Raw genomic sequence first — 11,608 nt, 5'->3', positions numbered from 1 at the left:
AATCTCATTGTTTTGATGAATGATATGTGCTAATTTATTATTTTGGCAAGATGAGCCTTATTTATCCCAATTTTTAAAAATGTGGTGCTTTTCACAGCGCCAAACTACCAACATCTTGCATTTTATATATGGAGTTCCTAGTAGCTCAACATTATCACATCAAGACATTCTATTCTTACTTTGGAAATTTAGACATGTCAGAAATCCTCTTTTTTTATAGCTGCGTTTTGGGAGGGATGCTTATTTTCTAGCATCAGTCTTTCCATAATCAATAGCACTTCAATGCAGGAAGCTGAATTTCTTGGCTACCCAAATTGATAAGCTGATGTCTTCTTGTAAAGTAATCCCTTACTCTATTTATCTGAATGTGTAGAGATTTGACTAACCATTTAATCTTCATCAAAGTGATTCCACTTTAACAGCCATAGCTGAATCCTATGGAATCCTAGGATTTGCAGTTTAGGGAGGGGTATTTGGAATTTGGAGTTCCAGTATCTCACCAAACTACAAACCCCAGGATCCCATAGGATGCAACCATGGAAGTTAAAGTGGAATCTGTGCTATATTTGTGTGTGTGACATGTCTCTCAAAGTTCAGCCTTGTCTTTAGATCAAAGTAACACAATTGTGTTCTGATTGCTTCATTCTCACATAAGTCAACAAAGTGCTGTCAAAGAAGTAATCCAACTTCGGAAATCCAAGATCTGTTATCTCTGTTGCACGTTATTTTTAAATATTGTTTTACTAATTAGCAGCCCCATGCTATGACTTTGAAGAACAGGCAAGACCTGCAAACTACCCAACATAAATGTATATGGACTATGTGTGAGAAGGGAGAGGGAGCCTGAAGTCAATGCTTGCCTATTGGTAGTTTCTGGTGGATGGGGTAGAGCTAGTTAGTACATTCTTGCTTTCATACATATGCTTGGACTATTATTTTATTCATTTAAAGTCCAAATGGGGCAAAAGGAAAATTCTGTTCACAGAATTACTCCATCATGTCTTATTTGACCCTTCATTCCATTGACATGAGCAGGATTGACACCAAGATAGTGCCCTGTGAGCAGACTGGAAATCCTGAAGTCAAAATCGTAATGTTAGCATTAACTTGATGGTGTCTATGTCAGTTATTGTTGATGTTATTCATTTTTGTAATATTATAAAATGAATTCATGGTATTAATAAATTAATCCTACCTTTGGCAATGCATTCCTTTTACATTTTTAAGAAAATCAATCAAAATTCCATAAATGGCCACTAACAACCAAACTGCCTCCCCAAAGTAACAAATCAAAATAACACAAACTATTGACATGGTTGATGTCAAAACAATTAAAACAATTAAAGACACTTTGAAAATAATAGTTTAAAATCATAATGAACTGTGGTGAACTAATTAATTTCTAATGAACTAATTCTATGTTTTGACTTCCCACACCCAAATATGGATTTAAATTACACTGTGAACTAGAGATAAGTGAGCTTCATTCTTAATTAAAGCAGGAAGCAGATCCGATAAATATCTAATATTTTGCCTAGCACAGAGCTATAAATAAGCCATTTCATGAATGCTCTGAAGGCAGAGAAAACATTACTGCTATTTATATGATAGCTCTAATTTATCCTTTTTTTATTAAAAAGCACAAATCAATAACAGTTTACAGGGCAGCCTTGATTTACTTACCTCTTGTAAATGGAATGCTCTCTTTAAACCATGTTTTGCCAAATCAACTCACATTTTCTTTTCTTTTCCTTTTATCCAAGTAGATTTTTGTTATTTATCACAAGGATTGAACTTGTTTTTCCTTTTCATGTATGCATTATATTTCAACATGTGATGGGGCACATCCTTATACTGGTCACAGTGCCAGCTACAGCAGCAGCCCAGGAAAGGTAGACAGATGGCAGCTGCTGTAGCTGGCACTGTGACCAGTATAAGGTTGGTTGTATAGAAGAAGAAATTTTGTTAGATAGTATCATGGGTGTGTCTATTTTCTCAGTTCCTTCTATACATCTGGGCAGTCTTACTGATCACATGTTGAATGGGAGTGTAACTTTTTCCATGGTGGTTTTCCTCTGACCTTCCTTCCCTCGTTATATTTCCAGTTACCAGACTGAACATTTCCTCTTCTTCTCCACCACCTCCAGCTTTTCTTTTATGTTTATAGGCTGCTGCCACACTGCAGAATTATTGTAGTTTGAACCCACTTTACCTGTCATGGCTCCATCCTGGAATTTTCAGTTTGTTGTGGCACCAGTGCTCTCTGACAGAAAAAACTAAATATCTCACAGAACTACAATTCCATAGCACTGAACCATGGCAATCAAAGTGATGTCACACTGCTTTAATTCTGCAGTGTAGATACAGCCACAGGGAGCTTATTGCATTAACAAATAAGCTTCTTCCGACTTGAATTTAGGATCCAGGATGTCCCCAGATGTTATCATACCCAAACTGCCATCAATCTAGCCAGGATGCCGCCGCCTAAAAACAGGGGATTTCTATAATGTTTACAGCTGCTTCCTTACCTCCTAAATTTAAAACAGAGACAAGAGACAGGGAACAATCATGGATGGGCTTTTTCATCTCCACTGTTTCCATTGTAGGATAGTAACATTAATGTAAACACCAGGTTAGCATTAATAAAATTAAAATGAACACTCAATTTTCAAGATTAATATAATTAATGTAGATGTAATTAATGTGAACTGTTTAGGTTTTTTTTTTCTAGAGTAAACTAATATAATGGTGTTTTTTCGGTTACCTGTCCTATCTCATATTTATTTATATATCCCGCCTCTTCCACTTGAGGATCAAGGCGGGTAACAGCAAAGTTAATACAATAAAAACAACAAGCCCCACAAGACCCTGACCCAACCCTCCCTCCCAACTATAAAATTAAACAGTAAAAGATGGTTTAAAAGTACGTAACAGTACATCAGAATTAAAAAACAAACCACAAGGCCAAGACATCAGTTCTGATTTCAGTGTAGAGGGTGAAGTTCCAAGACTCATTTTTTGATGTATTTGTTACTAAATAGTGAAAGGAAAATCAGTATATTTTAAGAGCATGTTTCATGCTTCCTTTCAATGCTTTCCAGTAGCTATAGCAACATTTCTAATGAACAGTCCCACTGTTTTAAATAGTACAATTTATGCCTTTGGCATGCTACATAGTACACATATCTAATACATGGATTATAAGACTGAATGCGGGGAACTGTCAAATTAACAATTTGTAAGCTGCTCTGGGAGCCTTTTTGACTGAAGGATGGGGTATAAATACTCCAAATTTTTTTGAAAACTATCTGTTTTTCTATTTATAAGAACAGTTATTCAAGCTATGATTTTGTACTTGGAACTCAGAACCTCAGCAAAACCTGAGAAGAACTGGTGGCAAATGTCAGGTGCAAAAGCAGAACAACCAAATTAGAATGAAGTCATGGGCAAACAATGGGCAACACTTACTTCCAATCCTGTACCCATTCAGTCTACAGCCATGCACTCCATGGGGCAATATTTTTTATCCCATAGACTTCGATAGGAGTGATGCATTTTAAAAAATGCAATATTCATTCAAAACTGCCCTTCCTTCATTTTCGCAGTAGAGCATAGAATATGGTATAACTTAGCACCAATCACTGCCCTCCAACACCACTATATAAAACACTCTGAGAGGGCAGGGATTGGTGCTAAGTTATACCATATCTTATGCTCTTCTGTGAAAATGAGGGAAGGAAAGTTTTGAATTAGTATTGCATTTTTTTAAAAGTCAAGGTTCTTGGGGTCCATGTGCTGGGATTATTTATGAGCAGGGATGATGCTCATCTCCCACTCCTCTGATTTCATCTGATGGAGATGAAAACTCCTACAACTGGTTTGTGGCTGTAAACCAAGGGTGACAGATTCTAGGGTTTGAGGATACCAATGGTTAAGAAGGAGCCCAGAGGATCTTGGAGAGCTGCAACACCCTCCTGTGCGTCCATCCCCAACTTTAAAAAAGAAAATCCCCCAAATGCCTCCATATTCTCTGGGGAAGGGGTAATATCTGTGTATTTTCAGATGTGGTTTTGCTGTAGGGCCCTCAAAATAAATGGTGAGACACATGCAGCCATGAGCTTTACTCCCCTCTCCCTTAAACAATACTCCCTCATCAAGATTCATGTCCAGCCCTGGTATTATAGAGATTGCTATGTCATTAATTTATTGCTCTTTTCCTGTAAAAGAGCCTGTGAATTTTAGACCCAAGAGAGAGAGCTCTGTGTTTTCAAGGGCATGTTTTGTATCCTCATATGTTCTATTGTTTTTCCTTTGTAGCCTTTCTTGTTCTCAAAAAGCTCAGTGCCATTGGGGGAGTGGTTTCATGAGCCTAGTTTGATAGTTTACAGACCATTCCTCAAATACCATCTCAAGGCAACACATAGACTTTGTGATTCTGCCTTCATCATTTTTTGCCCTGCATATTTTTGAAACATGTTTCCCTAATTAAAAAAAAAAAGATTGCACAGAGGGTTATTTTGAAGATTGAACAGAGAGTTTTTTGTGCCTTTTTTGGAGCTCTAATAAACATATCACTGCAATATAAAGCATTTCTCCTTCTTGTTAGTATGGGAAACTCTCAAGATTATGGTCTCACACTTACCCTTGCTTATGCAATCTGAGGCCCCTGCAGCCCAAATCCAGCATGCTAACTACTACACTGCTGTCAACTCACTGATCTGTCATTGCTAATTGATCCTGATAGATGAGATATTATGCTATATACTTCTGTGCATGCACTCTCTGTATCGAGGCAAACCTACATACAAATGGAGAAATATGTATAGATAAGAACACAGAAGTTGATGTTTGTAGACTCTCCTTTGGGCTATGTCTGCAGAACTGTCCTTATGAGCACCTGCACATCAAAATGTACTACTCTGTCATGGACATGAAGTCCAGAACTCAGATAACAGGTATTGTGACATTGTCTATAAAGAGCTATAGACAACTATCACTTTATTCAAAACAGTCTGGCCTTAGAACAGACAGAGGAACTTAAGCATGCTGCTAATACTTTTCTTTATGGAAACTTAACAGGTACTTTGCATTTATTTATTTATTTATTTATTTATTTGTCTGTCTATTTTATATCCCACTTTTACCAAGCATGAGGTTCAAAGTGGCTTACAGTATAAATAAAAGAGAGTATCTAAAATCATAGGAATTAGAAAACTTTTAAAAACATTCAATACTACATTTAAGTAAAACATTGGTTGTAAAACAGTAAACACTTTTTAAAAACTTAAAATACACTTTGCAATTTAAAACAGCATATCCAGTTTCATATCACTCCACAATGACCAGCCAAACCTGCAAGCCTGTTTAAACATGAAAATCTTTGCCTGCAGGCAAAAAGACAACAAAGGGGGCAAATTGAACCTCCCTTGGGAGGGAGTTCCAAAGACTAAAAACAGCCACCAAGATCTCCCATGTCCTTACCAGCTAAGTATGGAAGTGTGGTGGGATGGAGAGAAAGCCTTCCCCTGAAAATACTAAGACAGGTTCATATGGAAAGATAATGGGCTTTTAGATAGTCTGGACATAAACTATATAGGGCTTCATAGGTCATAATGAACACTTTGAATTATGTTTGGACACAGACCAGCAGCCAGTGAAGCGGTTTCAGCAAGGGAGTTATATGCTTCCTATTATTCATCCAGTCAGCAGTCTAGATGCAGCATTTTGAACCTGCTGAAGTATCTGAATAGTTTCCAAAGTCCTACCTCAGAGAGGTGGCCCAGAAGGATAACATGGTCAAGGGTAGTGAAAGCTGCTGAGAGGTGCAGTAGAACCAACAGTTACACATTCCCCTTATCTAGTTAACTACGCAGGTCATTCACCACGGCAACTAAAGCTGTCTCTGTCCCATGGCCAGGTCTGATTGAAATAGATCCAGATAGTCGATTTAATCCTGGAATCTCTGGAGCTGGGAGGCTACCACATGCTCCAGAACATTACCCAAAAAGGGGATATTGGAGACAGGCCAATAATTGTCTAATAATAATAATAATAATAATAATAATAATAATAATATATTTATTTGTATACCGCCCTCTGGCAAACCAATCCGGGCGGTTAACAACAGTAAAATATAAAATATGACAATTAAAAACACTTTATCCCTCCCCCCCTTAAGACAGTATTAAACAGTATAACATATTAAAACACAATATCAATGCATAAAAACAACAATTAAAAACTAAAAACCCTGATATCCCTCTGTTGATCCTCAACCATCACTAAGATGGAATGAGGGAGTCAGGGAACCTGGGCCGGGATGGTTAATCTGGAAAGGCCTGTCGGAAGAGATCCATCTTGACCGCTTTTTTAAAGCTGTCTAATGATGTTATCTGACGGATCTCGTCCGGCAGGTCGTTCCAGAGTTTGGGGGCGACAGCAGAGAACGCCCTCTGGGAGGTCGCCGCAAGCCTAGGTTTTAAAGGCTGTAGTAAGTTCTTCCCAGAGGACCGGAGAGCGCGGGGAGGATTGTACGGGAGGAGGTGGTCCCTGAGATAGCTTGGACCCAAGCCATTTAGTGCTTTAAAGGTGATAACCAACACCTTGTACTGGGCCCGGAAGCTGATAGGCAGCCAGTGGAGGGACCTCAAAACCGGAGTAATGTGGTCCCTCCTAGATGTTCCTGAGACAAGCCTGGCTGCCATATTTTGAACCAGCTGTAATTTCCGAGTCAAGCACAGGGGTAGCCCCATGTAGAGTGCATTACAGAAGTCAAGGCGTGAGGTTACCAGCGCGTGCACAACCGTCTCGAGATCCCTTACTTCCAGAAAAGGGCGCAGCTGGCGTATCAGCCGAAGCTGATAACAGGCACTCCTGACCGTCGCATTTACCTGATTTGTCATCAGGAGCGACAAGTCAAGGAGCACCCCCAGACTGCGAACACAGTCACTGGAGGAGAGTGTGACCCCATCCAGGACTGGAGGTTGCAACCCAATTCTAGGTTTCGGGGCCGCTACCATGAGCACCTCCGTCTAATCTGGATTCAGTTTCAATCTGTTTTTCCTCATCCAGCCCATTACCGCCTGAAGACATTCATTGAGAGAAGAGATGTGGGATTTAGAAAGGGTTTTTTGTTTGTTTGTTATTTTTTTAGGAAAGCCTTAATCTCAACTTCCTCCATGCAAGACGGAATCCTGTCTTGCTGCTGCTTGAGGCACTCACCACTTTGCTTACCAACTCAGCCTCTCCCTTTGTGACTGCTTTAATAAGACAGGAAGGGCAAAGATCCAATATATATGTCTTGAGTGTATGCCTTGAGACTATGGAAAGAAACACCTAATACTGTTCCATCCCAGTAAGTGCAAATATCAGCACCGATCATCCCACACACTTGACCTTGTATAACTGCTGTCATTGTCTCCCATCTCTTTGCCCTTCAAAATTGAATTTGAAGAATCAGAAATTGCTTGCTGATTGACCCAAGGCCCAATCAGTCTGCACTGTGCCCAGCTCTATGCCAAGGGTTGGGGTATGACTGAGAAGAAGATTAGGAATTTCCGAACACCCAAGCCATCCAGCTTTACATTAGTTCAAAGGAGAAGGTATAGAAATGTGTTTTAAAATCACCAATAGCATGCTATAGAAATTGTCCCATTTTACTTACACCCAAGCACTTCAGAATAGGTAATTTGAGAGAGGTAGCCCTAATGGGCGTAAATTTCTCAATTTTGCATCTGCACAAAAGAGCCTCATTTGCAAGATCTTCCTAGAATATGCAATGAAAACTGTGTTGCAAAAAGTGAGGGTACTTTTTCAAGGACGCTTCTTATAGCAAGTGCTTTAACTCCCACTTTAGAAACAGCACAGAGATGTCTAACTCTGAGATAATTACCTGTCTCCTTTCCAAATCTCTGGAGGAGGGTTTTTTCCTGTTCACTTCTCTGTCAGTGAAGGAGGTAGTGTCAGGGAGATGCTAGTTACTTTCACTTACTGAACCGATTTTCTTTTCAACATCTGACCTTACTGGAAAGTGCTGTAAATCATATCAACAACCCCCATACAACCTTAATCACTATAAATGACCTGTGAATATCATACACAAAGGTGCTGATACCCCATAATTGAAGCCTCATGAAGACAGAAAAGGGGTATCATAGATTGAGTGGATTCTCATTGCAATTTCATCTCATCATCATGACCCGGTATTAAAAACAAAGGGAAAAAAAACCCAACCCCAGATCAAACAATAACAAAACTCCTCTAAAACTATCTTTAAAATGAACAGCCTTTGTATTCTTTGCAAGAATTTTAAACAGGGAGGGGAGAGGGGTGCAACCTGATTTTTGAAGACTGGTTGTTGCTATGGTGGAAATATGTTTTCCTTTATAGTCCTCTATGGGAAACACAAACTATGACATGTGTAGGCCAAAGTCCAGTGAAAACATATTTAATAATCACAAGAAGAGTGAGTCCTGAGGTTGCCCATCAACAATTACCAGCAGACTGAACAGGCACTCAAGTCACCAGCTCATCCTTCTCCGATAGTGTGAAATACATTCGACAATATTTCCATATTTGCCTGTATTAAATTAACATATGTAAATTTTATGCAACTCTATGCTTTAGTCCTTTAGTCCTTTTCCATTCTAGTGATGCATGTCCTCCTTCTTGGCAATGCATAAAGTACAACCTTATTACTGCTGAATGTTCCTAAAGATTCCCCAGTAGGTGATGGTACCAAGACCAGATTAAGGTTGTTGAGCCCCTGTAGCAGTTCCAAAAATAGCCCCACTTTGTGCTCACACTCCTACATTGGAGGGACAGCTTTATTCTGTATGGATTATGCTTGGCCGTGCTGCCAGGCCAAGAGGGTCTTTCCCTGAGGCCAGAGTCAGTCCTTTCAGACCCTGGAGGTGGCATTCTGGGTATCCCCCTTCCACCATTCCATTCCAACTGGCTTGACTAAAGCCACAGCCTCACAGCAACCTCAATGTGCCCTCTCACCTCTCCACTCACTCCACAGATGGTAAATGAGATCAGGGTGAGTGGTAAATACTATCAATCCTTGGGGTAAACAGAAGAGAGCATTATCCACAGGCATCCTTCTACTCGGTAATATTTCTCTTTTTAAAATGTCAACGTGTGTGTGTGTGTGTGTGTGTAGCACCTAGCCACATTTGCTCCACTTGCACCATTGATCATGCAGCCTGGATAACATATCACTGTGCAAGGATTCTTCTTTTATATTCTATAAATGCTGTACAATGAAGGAGAGTGGGATTATGCCTTTTAGCTTCAGCCCTGAACTGCTCACATCCAGCTGTGCCTTGAAGAGGACTCCTCTCCAGTTCAAGGCCTTTCAGTGATTGGAAATCATGTTGGCATCCCAGCTGTGTTGTCAGTTGTCAGCTACAAGAAGACTTTCCAAATGATGGTGGGTGATGAGGTGACCATCGTTAAGGAATACTCTCCCCTTGGATGGAGTGGGCACCCTTTAGAAGGCCAGCTGGCACCAACACTGGTCTCTTTTAGATGCCACATTAAAAGATGGCTTTTTATTTAAAACATTGTTTTTCTTATTACTTTGCAAAGTATACATGTACAGGGTTTTAACTGTTTTATCCTTTTCTGCTTTTTTAACCTGTTTATTTATTGAATATGCCTTTGTCCTAATTAAATTATTCTGCTACTTTTATCTGGAATTGTTTTAAACTTTTTATATTGTTTTTGATTATATGCTACCCTGTATTCTTGCAATAGTGGGTAGCAGAGAGAGGTTTTATCAAATAAATAAACAAATAAAGGGCAAAGCAATTTAAAACACCTAGAAATATAGGCTTGTCTGATACACTGAGAACCCCTCACCCAGCTTTAGATATTTAATTTGAGGCTACTCAGTAGGTTTTCCTTACATCCATATTTAGGATTACACTGTCAGACTGTCTAACTTAAATCAGGGGGAAAATGTGTCTCTAAAACTGCACTTAGCAGCCAGTAATCAAAGTGGTACAGCAATTGGTGTAATCAGATTGTAATTTTATAATCATCAAATCACTTGGTCTGAATAGTCCTCTGAATATTTGTTGTACCCCTCCACAGTATCTTGGCTTACACCTGGGATCAGAGCATTGTAGTTACCATTTTGGAAGGCTAAATTTGTTACTGGTATTTTCACTTAAGAATGATCTTATATAGAAACATATCTTCTAAAGTGTACTGGGACCTTTTTAAAATTCATAGCTGAGTTGAGGGTAGATTTGGATCTACAGATTGCTTAGAAATTTTATTATATCACATGGCATACATGTAATAATACAATAAAGTTTAAGTCCAATTATAGTCCCAGCTAGAGTGGACCATCAAATCAACAGAATTTAATTCAGTGTCCATGTATCATTCTGATGGGTTCAATGGGTCTATTCTAGTTGGAACTCACAATTGAATTTAAGTTTAAATCATCAGGATGGTCCGCCTCTTCTTCATCATTATTTCTAGCTGATTTGCAATAGATTGTATAAGAACAGCAGCAAAATAACGGTTCTTGCCTTAAATCAGGGGTGGGCAACTGTGGTCCTCCAGGGCTTTTTAGACTGCAACTCCATAATCCTGGCTAGGACTGATAAGAGTTGTAAACCAAAAATATGCAAAGGGCTATAGTTGCTAACTCCCCTAAATGTTACTGATGAAATGAAGTAAGTTTGGGATAAATAGGAATGCTTCTTCTTCTTTTTTTTATTTGCAGAGGACCATGAGTCTCAGGATATCTTTAATTCTAAGGGTCTGTCTTTGCATCAGCCATCAGTAGCTGGATCTTGAGGTTCTGTTAAAAGCACAGTAGTCTTCCCCTACAGGCACATGATGAAGAAAGACAATTTTAAAATTCACTTTTCAAATGTTATGTAGAGATATAGAAGGAAATGTACAGTTGATTCTCAAAGAAAGCTTGTTTTACCCAATCACTTGGAAAAATTGCTCCAGAAAGATAAATGCGGAAACTGTTTGTCCTGCAATTTTCACTTTGGCAATCTGAGGCAAGAGGAGAGGTTGCAACCTCTTTCACTGCAGTTCACTGAACAGCTTATTCCAAAGTGCACTCTTTTCCTGTAGAATCACAAATATTATTTAAAACTAAAGTGCCTTCATTTTCCGCAGATACTGAGGGGGGAAAAAACCTCAGTTGATGTTGGTTGTAAAGGCATTGTGTCTCACAGTGGGGGTAAAAGTCTCACAGTCACTTAGGTATGCATCTTCCAATGCAATTTCAGACTAGTCACAGTCATATCCTTTCATTTCTACTTTTCAGAGTCACTGAAAGAACACAAGAATTAATATTCTAAACCAAACCAGTGGTCAATATGGGGACTTTTTTTGCAAGACAGAGCTGTCCTTTACTGGGACAGAACAAACAATCTTTTCATTATGTAGTGACTTACTAACTCAAGCAGTTTCCATGGCTTCACAAAACAGAAAAAGCATACTAGTCTTCTTTCTGCAGTATATGTATGTCTGGAGAGAAGATTGGTTTCTTTTATTTGAAAATGTCACAGATGTGCATAGCTCCCAATTAAATTAAGACAGGAAGGGGTAATATGTAGCCTTCCGCAAAGTT

Source organism: Sceloporus occidentalis, unplaced genomic scaffold (genome assembly GCF_023333645.1).
Source record: "Sceloporus occidentalis isolate IW3139 unplaced genomic scaffold, rSceOcc1.0.p SCAF_1, whole genome shotgun sequence".
NCBI lineage: Eukaryota > Metazoa > Chordata > Lepidosauria > Squamata > Phrynosomatidae > Sceloporus > Sceloporus occidentalis.
This window is presented reverse-complemented; position numbering follows the sequence as displayed.